This window comes from Helianthus annuus, chromosome 12 (assembly GCF_002127325.2).
Source record: "Helianthus annuus cultivar XRQ/B chromosome 12, HanXRQr2.0-SUNRISE, whole genome shotgun sequence".
Classification (NCBI taxonomy): Eukaryota; Viridiplantae; Streptophyta; class Magnoliopsida; order Asterales; family Asteraceae; genus Helianthus; species Helianthus annuus.
This window is the reverse complement of record NC_035444.2, coordinates 144,487,844-144,510,406: the sequence shown is the minus strand read 5'-3', so window position 1 is coordinate 144,510,406 and position 22,563 is coordinate 144,487,844. Positions and strand designations below refer to the sequence as shown.

The window sequence follows — 22,563 nt, the reverse complement described above, 5'->3', positions numbered from 1 at the left end:
GCTTAGGTATTTCTACAGGCTTCCAGGTAATATTATAGCTTCCTGTTGTTTTTCCTGGTTATTATTTATTAAAATTAAACAATGCACATTTGTTAGTAAAATAACTCAATTTACATTAGCTATACCCCCGAGACAGAATTCCAACGACTGAGTCAGGCAGAGCCTTAATATGTGTTACGGAGCTCTAGATCAATCGGGCAAAGTAACTAATACGTAACCGGGGTTTATAATACTTACAACGAGGCAGAGCTTCGCTTATTAGGGGGTATTTGGCTATAACTTTAGCCTATTAAAAATTGAGAGAGAATAAAGAAAATTGAACGAGAACAAATGGCAGCTGAACGCCCAATTTATAGGCTGATCATAGGCGGGTCGCGCCCCGCGACGCACATCAGCTTCTCCCTCGCGGGTCGCGAGGGAGTCTAAGTCGGCGTGAAGGTTGCTGAGTCATCTGGTGATCTCGACACATGTTCTGACAGGTGGCGTAAAGGGTGTCTGTAACATATCAATTTTTTTTATATATAAGAATTATAGGTTGTTTAAATTCGTTAACCACTAGTAACTAATTTTATTTTTAATATAATTATTCGACCCATATAGTTTTAAAAACTATTTTATATATAAGTGGTTGGAATGTTATACTAATTAATTGGCTTATATATGTGTGTCATTTCTATTTTCTATATTAAAATAAAGTATCTAAAAACTTATATTATTAGACGGGTAGATTACGGGTAAGTTGACTGTTAGAAATATGAAGTACCTAGACGGGCTTAGGAACCGTTTAATAATTAAATTATAAAATTACATTATATTTAAACCTACTCCGTTTTTAATGAAACTTGGTTCAAAATGTAGATACAAATATTCTCGTTCTAAAGACATATTCATTATTTTATAAAACGTCATATTTTGAAAGTTATAAGCGCCAAATAAGTGAAGCGGTTGAATTAATTATAATCTGTATATATAATATATGAATAAAATGTAGGACACGTGTCAAGTGGTGGTGCAACCACAATGGATTTTTGGCGGGAAAAATGTGAGAAACCTTATGTTTTCACACGGGATCCGCGTGTGGTATATCCATACCCGTTTTTTGGACCCGGGTATAAAAACTATCAAATTTAGCCTAGATCTCTCAAATGCATCATTCTTCTCATTCACGCTTTCATTCAAGCATACAAAAACCCTAATTTTGTTCATCGCCGACAAGCAAATCTACCACCATCTCTTTCGATTTCATTAACATCTGGTAAGTCAATGAATCTATTCTTATTTTCCTATGATTTCTTGTATCTTTCATCGATGATTTCGTTCAATTTCTTATGATTCTTCTATCATTCATCCATGATTCGTTCGGTTTCATCTAATCTGAGTGTTAATCAAGTTTTTTTTTGTGCTTGAAGCATTGTTTTGGGTTTTATCTCATCTTTTGTGACAAACAATCTATGGTGCTGAGTTGATTGATTCAGTTCTAGATTTCCAACGAGCGATGATTGAAGTAGAGGTAAACTTGCAAAACCCTAAATCTAAGCTCTTCATCGTCGTTTAACCCATAGATATCATCGCTGTTAATCACTTTTTTGTCACACCCTGGCTTTGCGGAAGCGTGGGTTTATTTGGTGTGATTTCTTAATACCATAGCTTAATCACAACAAAGCTATATGAAAGTAAAACCATGCAGATCATCCATTGATTCATGTTATAAAAGTACCACAACATAGTTTTAAAACGTCGACACGTGCAACGGAATTACAACATAGCAAAATAAAAACATTGTTCAGAAGACATAACCACAAACATGAAATAGACGCAGTTTAAGAACTGTGACTCGTCCAGGTAAAAGCCACAACCCCTAAACTTGGATGACCCCATAACTCTTACGCAGCGTGAAAATGTAGCATACCGTGCCAGCTCCTTAATTCCCTGAAATACACGTAAGTTGGAAAAATCAACAAAAATTGTTGAGCGAGTTCATGTGTAAGTGAGTATATAAAACCTTTGTAATATGAAAATCCCTGGTATGTAGCAAATAACGAAATAAAGAGATCCCAATGGTTTGCAAGGCCATTGATATGTGTGAAGTGCAGTAGGAAGACTCAAACCTAGCAGATTTTTGCGTCGGGTACCAAGTCACCCCGAGCTCCGTACTGTTGGGCCTGGGGCTGGGCTCGCTACACCCAGATAGATCTACCGCTAAAGAACCTCGGTCCTACAATGAGGATTAATGGCCTCCAGTTCCCGCCTACCCACTCACATGATCTAAGTAGTAACCCTCCTTACGCTAACCATACCATGTAAAAAGTATTCGTAAACATTGTAACATGTATTTCACCCCCGCAGTTTAAAAACTGAAAACAGTTAAGAGAAAAGGGGGACATGAACTCACTGAAGTGCGTCTCGAAATAGTAATCTCCCAGTCAACCTGCTGCGTGACGACCTACACGTACTAACTTCTATTAGACGGACGGCCGTGCTTTGGCTTAAGGTTTAACGTTTTTGGGAAATAGTTAGACAACTATTTCGTGTTTACACTTCGTAATTATGTATTAATTATATTCCTTCCCAAGGATGGGGGCTTTAATACATGTGGGTTTGTATAATTCCAAGGATATATTATTAAGTCTCACTTAATAAAATATATTTTATTTTATTTGTCTTAAAATATTCTACTTCCAAAATATAAATATTTTTCCCAAAAATATTATATTTTATTCCATACAATTTTTCCAAAATAATACTTTTATCAAAATACGCATTTAACATAAGTTACATTTTATGGTTCGTGTGGTAATAATAATACCGATGTAACTTAAATATTTATTGTGAGGGCGTTAGTATTATTTTGGGGATCGTAACTTCATGATATTTCAAGTGATATTATTTTTACTCTAAAAATAATATACATGTAGTTCACAAAATATTCATAAAATCGCACAAGTGTTACTATGAAAAATATATGTTCTAAACATATATTTAACAAGTTTTATTTATGAAAATCCACCTCCGACACTTGGTTATTTTGTAATAAAAATTCATGGCGAATTTTTATTTGGGAAAATAAGTTAAAAAATATTTTTAGACACTTGTCATGGAAATATTCTAAGTGTTATATTTCTGGAAAAATTTCGCCAGAGTTTCCTCTGTAACTGGAGGTGGCCACGCTTACTAGCGTATCATTTTCTTTTCAAAATTCAATCAACAACTTTCCCATCATCAACAAACAATATTCAAACATTAAACTAGTCAAAACAAGTATAAATTGCAAACACATGAACTTGTAAGTGGTGTAAAAATATGTAGTAACCTTCCAACCTTTTTTAGTAGGTCTTTCTATCTTTAAAAATGAAATTGGTTTCTTGAAAGCTTTATTTCTAAAGAAAATGCATCTTTACAACTTCTTAGTCAAAAGTACAAAAATATTTCTTTGTTAAATCCTTTTGTCACACAAGTGTTTACACACTTGTTTGTTCACAAAATGCTTTTATTTCATGAAAGATCCGGCTTTTAAACGTGATTACATCTTACACTTGGTTCTTCGAAAATACCACTTGTAGATCTTTAGATCTACTAGTTTAGAACTCCATTTTACAAGAAAAACTATTTTTACACAAGTTCATGTTCATGTATGAAAGGGTTCGTCATCTTGTAACTTTCCTACTTAACATAATGCTAGTTCATGTTCCATGAACATGATCTAGCGTGGTTAGATGATGATCCGTTCCACTACTAGCAACCAACAACATAAAATAATCATAACTAAACAAGATTCATGAGTTTACACCATTATTTACTCTTTAACCATCATGTTCATCTTTCTTACAAGACTTTTAGTTTTGTTTTCGTATGTTCTTGATTTTTATCTGTTAAACTTCTTATTAACCACTTTAGACAAGATCAAGAGAGCGATTAGAAGCACTTATAACTAGCTCAAGGCTAGGGAAGAATCAAAGCGAAAACTAGGTGGATAAAAGCGATGTAGAGAGGTCCTTGTGATTCTGTAAGCACCGGGTCTCCTCGTATGAACTCTAGCACCTTGGATTTTATGTGGAATTGCAAGATCAAAATTGAAAAGTGATGGTGTGTGTGTGTGAGCTCTCGGCCGAGAATAAGAGGAAAGGGAGAGAGAGATCAATTTTGAGTTGTGGTTTGTGAAGTGAATGATGGTTATCCTCTAAGTATACTTATAGTCCATATTGTGCTTTTGTCCAACAAATAATGTGTAATCTAGATATGGAGCATGGGCTATTAAAATAATCAAAATTGTGGATGGTGTCCCCCTTGGGGAACCGTTCGGTTAGAGGGGGGGGGGGTATTTGGTTTGATTCCAACTATATGGTTAAGTACTAGTTTGATTAGTTAGAACTTTAAGTTAGGTATTTAGTGTGTTATGAATTTTAAAGGGTGTTAGGGTATTCGGGGACCCTAACTGGCTCAGAAAAGGAAAAACAATGTTATTGTCAATATTTTTATGTTCCAGGTAAACTCCGGTTGTTCGGTTGGATACTGATCTGTTAAAGTGCTTAATAAACATTTAAAGTGTCTTTAATATTATTTTTAGTGACACAAAGAATTCCCGACACTTTGGAAAGTGTCTAGTATTATTTTCCCTTGTTTTTGCACTTTACTAGTTAGCTTAAATGCTGAATTTTGTATTAAAGTGCAGAATTTGTGTTTAGAACATGTTTTAGGCACATCCGGTCACTATAACTATCACCTAGTGACGCAGTTCTACAATCCTCACCTCCCTACACTCCCTACTAGTGTAGCAAACTATTCCCGGCTCATACTGACCTTAGAGACAGTGTCTGTCTGGTGCTGGCTATGTCAGCACGTTTACTGGGTTATCCGTTCATTGTGCTACTGTGCTTTTGTGCATCAAGTTTGTCACTATAGTTCTGTGTAAATAAATGGAGTGACAGCAATAAGGTATGATGCAAGTATATGTATGTATCAGAAATCACGTAGCAGTTTATCCACAATTGTAAGCAAGCACAGTAATTAAGCATTAATTAAATATTAATTAATTCGTACGGATACCTGGTTTGGTGAGGGTTGTCACATTCTCCCCCCGTTAGAAAATTTTCGTCCCGAAATTTTAGGCTCTGCTTCTAGTTGCAGGGGTCTTGGGAAATAAGTGGGGGTACTTTTCTTTCATTCGGTCCTCACGCTCCCAGGTGTATTCTGGACCGTGTCTTGCATTCCAACGAACCTTGACGAGTTTGACACTGCTCCGGCGGGTTTTGTTCACCTTCCAATCCGTAACCTCAACCGGTTCTTTCACAAAATGGAGCGTGTCGTCAATATGAATCTCGTCTGCGGGAATGACAACAGTATCTTGCGTTGGACTCTTTTTCAGATTTGATACATGAAATGTATCGTGAACACCGTTCAGCTCGACAAGTAAATCCAACTTGTATGCTACTAACCCAATTCTTTCCAGAATCTTGAATGGAGCAATATATCGCGGGTTCAACTTTCCACGCTTCCCGAAGCGTGCCACACCCTTCCAGGGTGATACCTTTAATAATACCGTATCACCTACCTCAAACTCTAGAGGTTTCCTTCTTCGGTCCGCATAGCATTTTTGTCGATCGCGAGCCGCCTTGATTCGATCTCGGATCTGTGCAATCTTATCTGTGGTTTCCTGTACCACATCAGGACCAACCAATTGCCTATCACCTGCATCAGACCAACAAAGCGGTGATCTGCACTTGCGGCCATATAGAGCTTCAAATGGCGCGGCTCCAATACTGGTGTGATAGCTGTTGTTGTATGAAAATTCGCCCAATGGTAAATGTTTATCCCAGCTACCACCCAGATCCATAACACATGCTCTCAGCATATCTTCCAATGTCTGAATAGTCCGTTCGCTTTGTCCATCGGTCTGTGGGTGAATTGCAGTGCTTAGATTCAATTGCGAGCCAAAAGCTTCTTGGAAAGACTGCCAAATTCTTGACACAAACCTTCCGTCTCTATCAGAGATGATCAAGAGAGGCACTCCATGACGTGTAACGATTTCTCTCATGTAAATTTCAGCTAATTTGCTCGTGTTGTCTTTCTCTCTGATAGGTAAGAAGTGCGCAGATTTCGTTAACCGGTCCACTATTACCCAAATAGTGTCATGACCTTTTGACGTTCTTGGCAACTTCGTTATGAAATCCATTGAAATTTGTTCCCATTTCCACTTGGGAATCTCAGGTTGTTGCAGAAGTCCTGAAGGCTTCTGGTATTCCGCTTTCACCTTAGCACACGTCAAACACTTGCTCACATAAACAACAACGTCGCCTTTCATCCTAGGCCACCAATAATAATCTTTAAGGTCCTGGTACATCTTATCCGCTCCTGGATGGATAGAGTACCGTGATTTGTGTGCTTCGTCAAAAATAACTTTTCTCAAACCACCAAACAGAGGAACCCAAATCCTTTTCATAAAACATAACGTTCCTTCCTTGTTTGGTATTAACTGATTCTCCATCCCACGGAGATATTCCTCTTCGAGGTGTCTTTCTTTCAGAGCTTCTTTCTGCGCGGCACGAATGCGCAGTGAAAGATCTGTTTGGATAATCATCTCCAAAGCCCTAACCCTTATGGGCTTGATCCTTTCCTTTCGACTTAGGGCGTCGGCGACCACATTCGCCTTCCCTGGATGGTACTTGATCTCGCAGTCGTAATCGTTCAACAACTCGACCCAACGTCTTTGTCTCATATTCAGCTCTTTCTGGTTGAATATGTGCTGCAGACTCTTATGATCTGTGAAGATTGTACATTTCATACCATATAGATAATGTCTCCAGATCTTCAATGCAAATATCACTACGCCTAGTTCCAAGTCATGCGTGGTATAGTTCTTTTCATGTACCTTCAATTGGCGCGATGCGTAAGCTATAACTTTCTGGCGTTGCATCAACACGCAACCCAATCCTTGACATGAAGCGTCACAATATACCACAAAATCATCAGTTCCTTCCGGTAGCGCTAAGATCGGCGCATTGCAGAGCTTGTCTTTCAGCAACTGAAATGCTTCTTCCTGTTTGATTCCCCAATCAAACTTCTTATCTTTCTGCGTGAGGAGTGTCAGTGGTTGAGCGATCTTCGAAAAATCCTCAATGAACCTTTGATAGTAGCCAGCCAAACCCAAGAATTGTCGAATCTCGGTTGGCGTCTTTGGGGTCTCCCAGTTCTTTATCGCTTCGATCTTTGTGGGGTCCACATGAATCCCATCCCCATTCACTACATGTCCAAGGAATTGGACTTCGCGTAGCCAAAACTCGCACTTCGAGAATTTGGCATACAACTGTTCCTTTCTCGGTAACTCCAAAATGGCTCTTAAATGCTGTTCGTGTTCATTCTTCGTCTTTGAATAAATCAAAATATCACTGATAAACACAATCACGAACTTGTCTAGATACGGTTTGCAGACTCGGTTCATTAGGTCCATGAAAACCGCAGGTGTGTTTGTCAACCCAAATGGAATAACTAGGAACTCGTAATGTCCATATCGAGTCCTAAAGGCTGTCTTCGGGATACTTTCCTCTTGTATCCTTAGCTAATGGTAACCTGATCACAGATCGATCTTAGAGTAAAAGCTTGAACCTTGCAACTGATCGAATAGATCATCAATCCTTGGCAGAGGATATCTATTCTTGATCGTCAACTTATTCAACTCCCGGTAGTCAATGCACATACGAAAACTACCATCTTTCTTCTTAACAAACAGAACTGGAGCACCCCAAGGTGAGAAGCTTGGTCTGATAAATCCTTTGTCTAACAACTCTTGAAGTTGTGTCGACAACTCCTGCATTTCCGAAGCGGCAAGTCGATATGGTGCCTTAGCCACAGGCGCGGCGCCTGGAACTAAGTCAATGTGGAATTCCACTTGCCTTTGGGGTGGCAATCCTGGCAAGTCCTCTGGAAAGACTTCAGGGTATTCCCTCACGACAGGGATGTCTTCGATCTTCCGTTCAACAACTTTCTTATCCACGATGTGTGCCAGGAAGGCAGCACATCCCTTTTGTAAACACTTTCGGGCTTTCAGGCAGCTGATGATTCTCAAAGGTGTGTCGCGCTTTTCTCCATGAACTATGATTGTTTCACCATCATCGGTTGGGATGCGAATGATCTTTTCGTGGCAGACAATCTCAGCCTTGTTGCTTGACAACCAATCCATTCCTACTACCACGTCGAAGCTTCCCAACTTGACCGGTAGTAGATCCAAAGTAAACTCACGCTCTCCCAACTCGATTACACAACCTCTGACCACTTCGTTAGCTTCAACCAGCTTTCCATTAGCCAATTCAATCGAGTATGGGATATCTAATTTACTAACGGCTAACCCAAGCATATTCTTAAATTCTAATGACACGAAGCTATAATCGGCACCAGTATCAAACAAAACGGATGCAAAGCGTTGGTTTATAGGGAACGTACCAGTAATAACATTGGGATCCTGGCGCGCTTCCCTCGCCTCGATGTTAAAGACTCTTCCCCGTGCTTGGTTCAATTCCGGGCAGTTTCTCTTAAAGTGTCCAATGTCACCACAGTTAAAACAGCCAAGTTTCTGCCCGTTTCCACCTCCATTCCCAACTTGATTGTTGTTTTGATTTCGGTTCACATTACCCGCTTGATTCGTGTTGTTGCCTTGGTTTCCATTTCCTCCGTTATTTCCTTGTGCACGATTTCCATTACCTCCACGATTATTGTTCCTATTTTCAAAACCTCCTTGGCCACCCCGACCAGCATTAGCCCATCAGTTATCCTTCAAATGTCCAACTTTTCCACAAGCTTCGCATACTCTTGGCCCACACTGACCAGAATGGTGACGCTGGCAGGTGTTACACTTGGGGTGTGTACCCATATAACCCTTTCCTTTCTTTCCAGCACCGGTTGTAGCTTGGACCGGTGTGCTTGATTCTCCTTTCTTGCCATCACTGCTTGTTCCTTGTTTGAAGTTCGAGAACTTCCTTTTGTTCTCGCCAGATGACTCTACGTGAGTCTCCTTCTTTTTCTACTCAACATTTGAAAACTTGTTTAAGCGGACGGCTTCCTCAGTAAGAGCCACAATCAGATCGATGGCCTCTGTGATTGTCGCAGGCTTGGAAGTAGTGACCATACTCATGATCTGTGGAGCTAAACCCCAAATAAAGCGCTCGATTCATTTGAATTCGTGGAATCTCTGAACGTACTCAGCAATTTTGGGACCTTCCATTTTCAAGTGCCAGAATTCCGTTTCCAGCTTCTGAATTTCCGCACGTGAACAGTACTTTCTTCGCATGAGCTCTTTCAGCTCAGTCCATGTCATCGCATAAGCTGCGGCTTCACCAAGAGTTTGCACTTCTAAGTTCCACCATGATAGGGCTCCATCCAAGAATAGCCCAGAAATGTAAGTCACTTGTTGGTCTGGAGCGCACTTGCTCATTCGAAGAACAGACTCCGTCTTTTCGGCCCATCTGACAAAAGCAACAGCACCTCCGGTGCCGTCAAAGTTTACGGGTTTGCAATCAAGAAACTGCTTGTAAGTGCACCCTGCACATACGTTAGAATATACAAATGGCATTAGCAAACGTGCTAAAGATATCCAAATATATCGTAGTATGTCTCAATGACTCAACATTACCATGAGGCGGATTGTGATTGCCGTTGTTGTTCGAATTACTTCCGCTGGTTCCTCCTTGTGAGGCTGCATACTGCGCTATGGCGGCAGCAATGATTTGTTGAAGTTCTGCCTCGTTGGTAGGCATGCATGTCTGGTGTCTTGGTGGCATCTTCTAAAAAGATGTTTTACGTTGGTCAGGTCATAGTAAGTAAAGTGTACGTACATAGCAAAAACATCAACACATAACATCTCATGTTATAAATAAATCAAACACATAACATCTCATGTTATAGAACATAAACAATCAATCAAACATCACATATGATGAGAATACTGCGATTGCACTGTCATAAATCGAGACCACAATGTAAGGTTTACAAGTACACAACTGTATCATACAACATCCATGACTAAGGGCCACATCGCCCTAGTCCAAAACTATCACATCAATGTCCACAACAGCCAATATACAAAACATCGAAAGTCATAATCATCCAAAATGTGGTCTCCAAAAGCTGTATAGTCTGCGCAATCACCGTCCTCTCATCAAAATTCTACCCGTGTCGTACAAAAAGGCCTAAGCTGATGGCGGTGGAGGAGGGGGAAAATGAGAAAAGAGCAAACGGCGCATATGAAGCCAATCCTCCTCCATAGCGCGATGAGAGCGCAACAAGTAGGCTATCTGCTGCTCAGGAGTCCAAAAACGAGCGGCAGAATTTGGTGAAAGTGGACGTGGAGGGTGAGATACTGCAGGTGGAGTCTGGCACTTGCACGGGAGTCACTGAGCTCTCTCCAGCTCCTGCACGCGACGGGTCAGCGCCTCCTGCTGTATCATGAAAGATCTGAGAATATCCTCTGTAGAATAACCCACGTGATAAGGATGATAAGGATCAGATGGTGGCATGATGGGTGGCGAAGTCCAGAGGAACGACTCACTAGATGGAGCGAAGGATGGTATAGCAGATGGTGTAACAGGGGGAACAAAAGTAGGATGAGAAATCTGGGGTACAAACTGATCTCCTCCTAACACAAAAGGTATATGACCAAATGGCTGACGAGATGAACCCTCCCCAGGACGTGGTGGAGGTATGTCCTGAAGAAATGTAACAGGTAAGTCAGTGTAGTGAGCATCTGTAGTATGTGTGGGAATCAAAGGAGCATCAAAGGCAGCTGAAGCAGGGGCTGAAACAGGTGTAACTGGTACCACGAAAGGTGGGAAATCATCATCATCGTCTACCCACCCGTTGCGGGTGTGCGCGTATCGTGGATCAATATGGGTCGCGAAAGGTGCACGGTCGAACATCGCCGGCACTGGATCAGGAAGTGGCGCAACAACAGGATCAACAGGAAAGTCAGCAACATGAGGAGCATCAACATGAGCATCAATAGCAACATGATCATCCACCAACTGTGGAACAACAATAGGATGATCATCAACAGGTACATCATCAATCAAAGGAGCAACAACGGGTGCATCGGCATGATCAGGGTCATGCTCTAATGCGGGGTCAGGAGCAACTACTGGCTCAGGGGCCACAGCAGGCTCCGGATCATCAAACTCCATCTCAAAATCAGCTGGATCAGCAAACAAGGGATCAACAGGGGCTACAGGATCCTCCATGGGCTGGTCTAAGTGGACGAACTCAATATCATGGTCTGGATCAAAACCAGGTGGGAAAACAGGATCTGAATCATAATCAACATCATGATCGAACTCAAAACTGTGCGCAGGAACCGGTGCAGCTGATGACGCTATGTCCGGGTCGGCGTCGTGTGAATGGTGCTGCACTCCCTGAGTATGCGAAGGTGCGGATGCCACAGACTCAAAGGAGTCTGGAACAGGTGAATGTATGGGAGCCTCCTCTGCAGAAGCGTCAGCAAGAAGTAGGAGATCACCAGCAGCAATATGGGCCTCGCCCTCAAAGTCATCCTCGAGTGGGTCCTCATCCAACAAATCGACATCGTTGTCTGAAACGATATCAAGGGGCATATCAACAGCGGGATAAACGGAAAGGGGTACAGGAGCAGGGATTACCGCGAGCGGCAAATCCCCAACAAGATGGCCATCAGCGGGCTCTACTACGACATCGGGCAGCGCAAAGGGCTGGAAGTCGTCATCGTCCGTGCTGGTAGTATCTGAAGTATACACCTCGTGCTCTGATGAAACTATGTCGTCTGATACTATAGGCATGGGGTCCGTAGTGTCTGACTCTCCAGTACCAGATGAAGGCATGACGTCTGTAACACAAACACACACATGCACAAACAATCAATCATATAATCAACTAAACATGTTAGTCACCAATAAGCATTCAAATAGTTCTCCTAGTCCCACTAGCCTAACCTCCCAGCCTCTCAGACTGAATCTCCTAGTCTCTCAGACTACCCTCCCAGTCTCTCAGACTGAACTTCCTAGTCCCACTAGATTACCTCCCAGCCTCCCAGACTGAACCTCCTAGTCCCACTAGATTAACCTCCCAACCTCCCAGACTGACTCCCTAGTCCCACTAGACTAACCTCCCAGCCTCCCAGACTAACTCCCTGGTCTCTCAGACCAGGACCTTCCCAATCTCTCAGATTGGCCCTTCAATCACCCTGACTGAATCCCTAAATTTTGAAAAATGTGCTCAACTTTTTGTTTGTAAAAATATTTTGTACTCTGGATCTGGACGTAGTGTATGCAATGTAAAAATGTTTTCGTGCGAGCCCTAGTGATCATAGTCTAGACTCGAGAAGGAATCCTAGTTTGCTATGATCAAAGCTCTGATACCAAGCTGTCACACCCTGGCTTTGCGGAAGCGTGGGTTTATTTGGTGTGACTTCTTAATACCATAGCTTAATCACAACAAAGCTATATGAAAGTAAAACCATGCAGATCATCCATTGATTCATGTTTTAAAATAAAAGTACCACAACATAGTTTTATAACGTCGACACATGCAACGGAATTACAACATAACAAAATAAAAACATTGTTCAGAAGACATAACCACAAACATGAAATAGACGCAGTTTAAGAACTGTGACTCGTCCAGGTAAAAGCCACAACCCCTAAACTTGGATGACCCCATAACTCATACGCAGCGTGAAAACGTAGCATACCGTGCCAGATCCTTAATTCCCTGAAATACATGTAAGTTGGAAAAATCAACAAAAATTGTTGAGCGAGTTCATGTGTAAGTGAGTATGTAAAACCTTTGTAATATGAAAATCCCTGGTATGTAGCAAATAACGAAATAAAGAGATCCCAATGGTTTGCAAGGCGATTGATATGTGTGAAGTGCAGTAGGAAGACTCAAACCTAGCAGATTTTTGCATCGGGTACCAAGTCACCCGAGGTCCGTACTGTTGGGCCTGGGGCTGGGCTCGCTACACCCAGATAGATCTACCGCTAAAGAACCTCGGTCCTACAATGAGGATTAATGGCCTCCAGTTCCCGCCTACCCACTCACATGATCTAAGTAGTAACCCTCCTTATGCTAACCATACCATGTAAAAAGTATTCGTAAACATTGTAACATGTATTTCACCCCCGCAGTTTAAAAACTGAAAACAGTTAAGAGAAAAGGGGGACATGAACTCACTGATGTGCGTCTCGAAATAGTAATCTCCCAGTCAACCTGCTGCGTGACGACCTACACGTACTAACTTCTATTAGACGGACGGCCGTGCTTTGGCTTAAGGTTTAACGTTTTTGGGAAATAGTTAGACAACTATTTCGTGTTTACACTTCGTAATTATGAATTAATTATATTCCTTCCCAAGGATGGGGGCTTTAATACATGTGGGTTTGTATAATTCCAAGGATATATTATTAAGTCTCACTTAATAAAATATATTTTATTTTATTTGTCTTAAAATATTCTACTTCCAAAATATATATATATTTCCCAAAAATATTATATATTTTATTCCATACAATTTTTCCAAAATAATACTTTTATCAAAATACGCATTTAAGAGTATTTTCTAAAAATACATAACTTACATTTTATGGTTCGTGTGGTAATAATAATACCAGTGTAACTTAAATATTTATTGTGAGGGCGTTAGTATTATTTTGGGGATCGTAACTTCATGATATTTCAAGTGATATTATTTTTACTCTAAAAATAATATACATGTAGTTCACAAAATATTCATAAAATCACACAAGTGTTACTATGAAAAATATATGTTCTAAACATATATTTAACAAGTTTTATTTATGAAAATCCACCTCCGACACTTGGTTATTTTGTAATAAAAATTCATGGCGAATTTTTATTTGGGAAAATAAGTTAAAAATATATTTTTAGACACTTGTCGTGGAAATATTCTAAGTGTTATATTTCTGGAAAAATTTCGCCAGAGTTTCCTCTGTAACTGGAGGTGGCCACGCTTACTAGCGTATCATTTTCTTTTCAAAATTCAATCAACAACTTTCCCATCATCAACAAACAATATTCAAACATTAAACTAGTCAAAACAAGTATAAATCGCAAACACATGAACTTGTAAGTGGTGTAAAAATATGTAGTAACCTTCCAACCTTTTTTAGTAGGTCTTTCTATCTTTAAAAATGAAATCGGTTTCTTGAAAGCTTTATTTTTAAAGAAAATGCATCTTTACAACTTCTTAGTCAAAATTACAAAAATATTTCTTTGTTAAATCCTTTTGTCACACAAGTGTTTACACACTTGTTTGTTCACAAAATGCTTTTATTTCATGAAAGATCCGGCTTTTAAACGTGATTGCATCTTACACTTGGTTCTTCGAAAATACCACTTGTAGATCTTTAGATCTACTAGTTTAGAACTCCATTTTACAAGAAAAACTATTTTTACACAAGTTCATGTTCATGTATGAAAGGGTTTGTCATCTTGTAACTTTCCTACTTAACATAATGCTAGTTCATGTTCCATGAACATGATCTAGCGTGGTTAGATGACGATCCGTTCCACTACTAGCAACCAACAACATAAAATAATCATAACTAAACAAGATTCATGAGTTTTACACCATTATTTACTCTTTAACCATCATGTTCATCTTTCTTACAAGACTTTTAGTTTTGTTTTCGCATGTTCTTGATTTTTATCCGTTAAACTTCTTATTAACCACTTTAGACAAGATCAAGAGAGCGATTAGAAGCACTTACAACTAGCTCAAGGCTAGGGAAGAATCAAAGCGAAAACTAGGTGGATAAAAGCGATGTAGAGAGGTCCTTGTGATTCCGTAAGCATCGGGTCTCCTCGTATGAACTCTAGTACCTTGGATTGTATGTGGAATTGCAAGATCAAAATTGAAAAGTGATGGTGTGTGTGTGTGAGCTCTCGGCCGAGAATAAGAGGAGAGGGAGAGAGAGATCAATTTTGAGTTGTGGTTTGTGAAGTGAATGATGGTTATCCTCTAAGTATACTTATAGTCCATATTGTGCTTTTGTCCAACAAATAATGTGTAATCTAGATATGGAGCATGGGCTATTAAAATAATCAAAATTGTGGATGGTGTCCCCCTTGGGGAACCGTTCGGTTAGAAGGGGGGGGGGTATTTGGTTTGATTCCAACTATATGGTTAAGTACTAGTTTGATTAGTTAGAACTTTAAGTTAGGTATTTAGTGTGTTATGACTTTTAAAGGGTGTTAGGGTATTCGGGGACCCTAACTGGCTCAGAAAAGGAAAAACAATGTCATTGTCAATATTTTTATGTTCCGGATAAAGTCCGGTTGTTCGGTTGGATACTGATCCGTTAAAGTACTTAATAAACATTTAAAGTGTCTTTAATATTATTTTTAGTGACACAAAGAATTCCCGACACTTTGGAAAGTGTCTAGTATTATTTTCCCATGTTTTTGCACTTTACTAGTTAGCTTAAATGCTGAATTTTGTATTAAAGTGCAGAATTTTGTGTTTAGAACATGTTTTAGGCAGTGTTGTAAAAGTCGCTAGGCGGTCCCTAGTCGGCCGACTGGGGAGTTGGGAGTAATCGGAGTACTCGGAGAGTACTCAGGGAGTACGCGGACATGGTAACTATAAAGAAAATTAATTGTTATATATTGTATATATGTTAAAATAAGCATAATTCATGTCAACTAAATATAATTTAAAATGAAACATGTTTAAAGTTCAAATATTCTGATTACAAGTCTGACTAGTCTGAGTACAAGGTCGAGTAGTCCGAGTACAAGGCCGAGTAGGCCGATGTTGACCGATTTTGACCGATTTTGACTAATTAAAAGTCAAAAAACCACGTTGAACGCCTAGACCGACTAGGCCGACTCTTTCCGACTACGTCCGACTAGGCGCCGACTAGGCCGACTAGGCGCCGAGTTTGACCAAGTTTGACCGAGGCCGACTAATTGAGTCCGCCTAGGAGGAAGTCGCCTCGGAAGGGTTCCGAGGACCGAGTACTCGCCGAGTACTCGGCCTTGGAATCCGACTTTTACAACACTGGTTTTAGGCACATCCGGTCACTATAACTATCACCTAGTGACGCAGTTCTACAATCCTCACCTCCCTACACTCCCTACTAGTGTAGCAAACTATTCCCGGCTCATACTGACCTTAGAGACAGTGTCTGTCTGGTGCTGGCTATGTCAGCACGTTTACTGGGTTATCCGTTCATTGTGCTACTGTGCTTTTGTGCATCAAGTTTGTCACTATAGTTCTGTGTAAATAAATGGAGTGACAGCAATAAGGTATGATGCAAGTATATGTATGTATCAGAAATCACGTAGCAGTTTATCCACAATTGTAAGCAAGCACAGTAATTATGCATTAATTAAATATTAATTAATTCGTACGGATACCTGGTTTGGTGAGGGTTGTCACATTTTTCCTTTTTCACATCTAATATGAAACCCTAGATCTCTAAAGCAATGGTGTGGTAACTCAAGTGGCGGCGGCGGCGGTGGTGGTGGTGCAATCATTTCGATTCAACCAACTATCTGGTAAGCAAAGCTTCTTTGGTTAATTTTTTTAGAGAGCTTGAAAATAAATGTGTTTTGTTTTCATACAGGAAAGAAAATACTTGAATCATTTCGATTCAACCAACCATGTGTTTTGATTAACATGATTTGAAAAGAGTTTGTTAACATATTTTGTTGGACTGTGTGTATAGAGAATTTGTTTTTTTTTTATAGTAGATTTGATAGCAGCTTCTAGTATTGTTATTACTTGCTATTATTGTAGATTTTGGATTGGCGGATTATAAACGATGTTGTTAATAAAGAAATTAAAAGTAGGAGTTACTGTTTTTAATTAGTAATTTATATGATTGCTATTATTTACTTCATTTTATCAAAAATGGTTTTGGTGGTAGGATTCTTGAGCAGATCGGTTGCAACTGAGACGAGATCCTAGCAGTACATGGTGGTCAAGGTTGGTTCCGACAACCCGATTCCGATTTAGCGGTCGCATGTATATTTTTCGATAACAAAGGTACGTCTGGCGACCTTCTTTTGATTTGTTTAGGTCACGTGCTTTAGTTTCTATTAGATTTAGCAACTAATGTTGAAATTTTGTAGTTCTGGAGGCTTTAATGATGATTCTAACAGCTGCAGTAACGATTTGCGACACCATAAGGGGCTATTAACGGATATTTGTTATGTGAAGGAGTAGGTGGTGTTCATATTAAGTGGCCAGCTTGGAAATGCTACTTTATGTCTGGGTCACGGGTTACTGATCAAAAAGTAAATAGTTTGTAATTGCTTTTTGTTTTGATTTCTTTAGTTTATTTTGTAATTGCTTTTCGTTTTAATTTCTTTGGTGTTATCTTTAGATAAAGCTATTCGTGTTCGGATGCTTGACGGTATATGTTTTGTTAATTTTTACTCATCAATGGCAACATTATCTTGTCTAATTCAGTTCTTCTTTGGTTTCACACTCAGTATATTGACCGAGGAAAGCGTGAAAAAAGAGACTGGATTGATGCAAATGTTGTCGTATTATTGCAGAGTACACCATTACAATATTGCTTAACAATGGCAAACTTCAGGTAGAATATGTTGGTTGATTTTAGATACATTTGTAGCGGTAAATGGTTTAAATTTTGATTGGAATTTTAAGTTTTACTAGGGGTTTAATTTTGATTATTAAGACTAGGAGATGAAGTCTAGGTGAGTTCATCCTGCCTTTATAGATAGAACGTACTCAAGTTCTTCTTATGTCTATATATTGTTGTTCTTTCTTTCTTTATTTTTTTTTTTTACTTTTTTTTAATTTGAGTGGATATCTGTAATCTTTTTCAGAGAATTGCTATTGGTTGTCCGGCCGATGGTGATTCCAGTTGAAAGAGAGGTTAATGGGGTTTTGACATTTTTTAATGGTATAGGATTTGTTCTCAATCGACTTGGTCAGTCATATATCTTTATGTCTGTTTTATATAGTACAAATTATGTGCAGTTTTTCATGTTCAAATTACCAATCATGTGATACTGTTTCTTAACTTTTAAGTGGCCAGCTTGGAAATGCTACTTTATGTCTGGGTCACTGGTTGCTGATCAAAAAGTAAATAGTTGGGGCGATAATGTAAAACCAGGCTCTCTTACACTCATTGAAGTCGATAATGAACAGAGTAAACGCGCGTACTCAGTCGCATATGCCACAACCATGGCAGCAGAAGCAGCGCTGACAGCCACTCAGGCTGTAGCTGAGGTTGTTCGCTTGATCTCCACTACCAATTTATCGGGTAAATTTACAAAAGAAATGACTTCTGTCACACCCCAACCGATGGCGGAAACATCGGGATGAGACGAACAAATTGCTCAAAACAACATAACACTAAATGTGACAATATGAACTAAATCATTTTATTAAAACTAAAGAATAATACATTGTTTCAAATAGTAAACATAGATTCAAACATTGTTTAATTGCTAAAATGGGTATTTAAAGCCATCCTAGCTTGTTTCTTGAGTCTTGTACTAATCAACCTGCAATATGTATTAAAATAAAATCAACAAAATATGTTGGCGAGTATACAAGTTTGATACATAGCATAATAAAATATTTGAAGTTGCTCATATCCAACGTGAATAACATGATTACACATTAACAGTATATACTCGAAACGATGTTACTCTATGTGTCCAAACCAAAGTTTAACGCAATTAAAGTGCCAATCCCAAAAGTATAACGGGAGGTTTTAACATAGATTAACCTAACAATACCCGCAAGAATAACGGGAGGGGCGTTTCTCAACCTATAGCGCTACCATTGTTAGGGGAGGCTTGCAAAGTTAATGAACACATAGTCATGAGAGTTTACAATAGCATAACATGTATAGCATGAATCAAATGTATCACGTGCAATTTGGATAGAGTGTGCATAAAGCTGTTTGAAGTGAATAATGTGATTGATATAGAATACATATTGCACCCAAAAGTGTTAAAATGGAAAATGGGTCATGTATACTCACCTTAGATTGCGTTGCGCTTCTTGTAAAGTAGCGTATGAATAAGATTGGGTAAAATCCAAGAGAACGAATGTAATGGTTATCCTAAATATTTAAACGAACTTCTATTATTTGTAAGTTAAATATAATTCCTAATATAGTTGATAAATTTGTTATGTAGATATCTAAAATTTATAGATTTTCCTAACTAATATGTTATGTTATAAAAATTAATTAATAAGTCATTTGGGTTTTAGTAATCAACTAATTAGTTATAAAAAAATAAGTATCAAAAGAAAGGAAAAGAAATGAAAGTAACTAAGGAAAGCAAAAACTGTTGTTTATAAAGATTTTATAATTATAAAAAAAAATCTTTAAAAATAAACCCAAAAATGTCCAAAACCGGGTCTGCCCGGGTTCAAACCCGTGACTCCGGGTTAACGAGCAACAACCAAAACCCACTATATTGGTTAAAAAAATAAACAGTGAACATAGTAGTTACAAACAAAACTCACTGAACTTTGGTTTCCTTTGTGAAATGAATTGTATCATATAAATTTTGAACACAGTTAGTTATATGAAGTTTGGCTTTATAAGATCAAACAGGAAAATGGAGGTGCAGCAAAGGAAAAAAAAAGTAAATAAATAGTAATGGACGAAGAAAAAGTATACCGAAATGAAAGGAGCGAAACTCAGTTGCGGCTTACGGGCGCCTCCGATGAACCCCGGTTCCGGCGAGACCTCCAACTCTGGCGGCTTCGAGTTCTTTCCGACAATGCGCGGTGTCATAAAGAAGACAAGAACAGAACATGTAACCAATTAAGAATCCGTTGTGTTTTAACTTTGAAATTGACAGAAACGAAGGAACGACGAACGAAAAGAAAATAAAAGAATAGTTGGAACGTATACCGTAAACGAGGCGTGCCGCGTTCCTGTCGTCCTCTGATGTCTTCGCGATCTCCCGTCTCCGGTGGATTGTTTTGAAGTGGCGAAACAGAAAGGTGGGAGATGTGTGTGAGGAATGAGGGTGTCGAACAGAATATGTGGAGTTATATATAGATGGTTCGGTGAATGTTTAAAGCCATGATGATTATAGATTAAGCTCTTGATTGGTTTAAAAAAAAGCGGAAATGCAGAATTTATTGCTAATTCCGAACAATCAACGAAAGTTTAAAAGAATAAATAAATAAAACAACAGCGGCTGTTACTCGGTTTCTTTAGTACGAAAAGATGTCTAAGTTCTTGATTGGTGAAGAATGGAAACACGCGTAACTGATAGTAATCCCGAAAAATCAGTTTAAGGTTTTAAAAATGGAAATGAAGGTTGTCATCTTTCTGTTTTGGCGGCAATAATAAAAGGGGAAAAAAGAATTACATGATATCACGTAATACATGTGATGTTATGTTTCAAGTTCCTATTTTCATTATTTTTCTCATAATTTACATACAAGGCTTTCTAGTTTATGATTGTTAAATAAAAATTTATAATTTGTTTATACTTAAAACCAACTAACCAAATTAACTTTAATAATTTTAGTTGATATTTTAATTAAATTAATCATTTAAATAAGTAGATAAAAATCGATAAATGGATTAAATTCCTTCGACGGTTGATTAGTTTCGCGAAAAAAATCCGAGCTTCAAATGGTTAGGATCCAAAATTCAAAACAGGTCGGATTTTGGATACCCAATTTGACGGATGTTACAACTTCCATCGAGATTCAGACAATGATATGGTACTTGGTAAAATATTCTCTCATGAACTTCAGACATTGTTTTTAAAAAGTTATAAAGCAATTTTTTTTTTTATCTTTGCGGTTATATTGTTTTCAGGTGAGGAGGGTCTTGCGTGCTTTGAGAAGGGTCTGGCGATTGAAATCATTAACTCAAGGTCAACCGGTTAAATGTGAAGCAACCTCCACCTTGAAATATATGCCGACAATAGTTTGTGTACTCTCTCAGGTTTAGTCAAGACGCGTTCATATATGTGAGGAAAACATAGTTGTCAAACAACTCTTTTGGAAGTTTAAGAAAAAGCTCCGCAACATTACATGGCACCAAGCGAGATATTACAAAAGATACCTCATCATTTGAGCAAGTGTTTGTTGTTATACCAAGTCAAGTTGCTCGCTTTGTTGGACCTGACATTCAGGTGTGTCATATATTTTTAACTATTAATTGCAGTGTCTTTGTTAGGGTTACATGCCTTCAGCTGGGCCAAATTAGTGATTTAATTGCCCGGGTGGAACTGTCGGGCAACTCGGATAAGTGAGTCTGGAGGCATGGTGTGGGTGGGGATTAAACAGTTCCATCTTGCCGAGCATTATTATCGATTTATCTGAGCATGATGTTCCATTTTGTCCTTACGGTTGGGTTAAATGGGCTCCAAAAGGTGAATGTATTTGCTTGGCTGGGTGTCCAAGACAGGATAGTGACAAAAAGGATTACGGAAACGTCACATTCTTCAAGGGTCTTCAATGTGTCGACTTTGTGGAGAACAAGAAGAAGACGCGGACCATTTGTTTTCATCCTGTTACACGGCGACAATTGCTTGGCAAAAGGTTAGTAATTGGTTAAAAGTGCCTCAGATTTTCGCTCTCTCGATGAAGGACCTGTTGGTTATCACATAAGTCAGTAATTGGACCGGGTAAAAGAAAAGTAGTGCGGATGATCATATTGGTGACTTGATCTTTTCTAGCAAACGGGCAAGTGTAGGGGAAGTGCAGCGTACAACCTTTCTGTGGTACAAGCATAAGGCGAAGTGCAGGTCAATTGAGTGGAGGAACTACGTGATGTTTGATCTCATAGAATAGTCCTTTTGTAATTCTGTTGTTTGGGTGAATTTGTATGGGTGGGTCGAGCGTTTGTGACCAGTAACTTGCTAGAATTATGGTATAATCTTTTTTGTTGTGAAATAATGTTGCAGTCTGCCGTCCAAAAAGAAAATTGCAGTGTCTTTTATCACTTATTTAAATTCAGACAAACATAATTTTGGTGTGCGGAGGGTACAGTAAGAGAGCGGGCCAACGGAAGTGCGGCTGGGTGGGATTGGGATTGGGATTGGAGAAGAAGGTTGGGAAATGGGGCTGAAATCAGTAACTCCAGCACCTTAAAGTGTTGTTTGTAAGATTAAATATGTTACGTATTAATATTTAATCTATAGCCATCATAATCATTTACATTATAGAGATCAAAATATATTAGAACCTATTAAATAATTAGTTGGTAATTGTTGATGGACCATATTACCCTTATTAACTAATTAGGTTTCCTCCTGGGTGCTTATAAAAGGAGAGTTATGTGGAGGTTAAGGGGTTACTCAGTTACACAATTACACACCCCATTAGCCATAACATCATTAGTTCGACCTCCTCTCCAAACCGATATCCCTTTTCGGTTTCTCTAAGTCCCCATCATTAGTCAGCATCCTAAGGAGGAACCAGATCACGATGACAAGCATGTCGAACTCCATTACTGGATTTTCCAACGCACTGTCTGCTATAACAGGTATGTTTTACAGTTTTCCTTCATGCACAAACAGAACTGAACCAACATGTGGTATTAGAGCATATGTTGATTAGTCAGTTCT

At 39.0% G+C, this 22,563-nt stretch overlaps 2 long non-coding RNA genes across 2 annotated transcripts; one reads left to right on the top strand and one right to left on the bottom strand.

Annotated features, from left to right (window-relative positions):
- The first annotated feature begins 1,186 nt into the window (after positions 1–1,186).
- LOC118484915 lies at positions 1,187–16,502 on the top strand. Its single transcript, XR_004875046.1, has 3 exons — positions 1,187–1,255; positions 1,410–1,510; positions 16,447–16,502. It is a non-coding gene; the product is annotated as an uncharacterized LOC118484915 (long non-coding RNA).
- A 1,974-nt stretch (positions 16,503–18,476) lies between these two features.
- LOC110896994 lies at positions 18,477–20,255 on the bottom strand. The gene is made up of 3 exons (XR_004875045.1): positions 19,647–20,255; positions 18,999–19,079; positions 18,477–18,513 (listed from the first exon to the last, which is right to left on the bottom strand). It is a non-coding gene; the product is annotated as an uncharacterized LOC110896994 (long non-coding RNA).
- Positions 20,256–22,563: the final 2,308 nt, after the last annotated feature.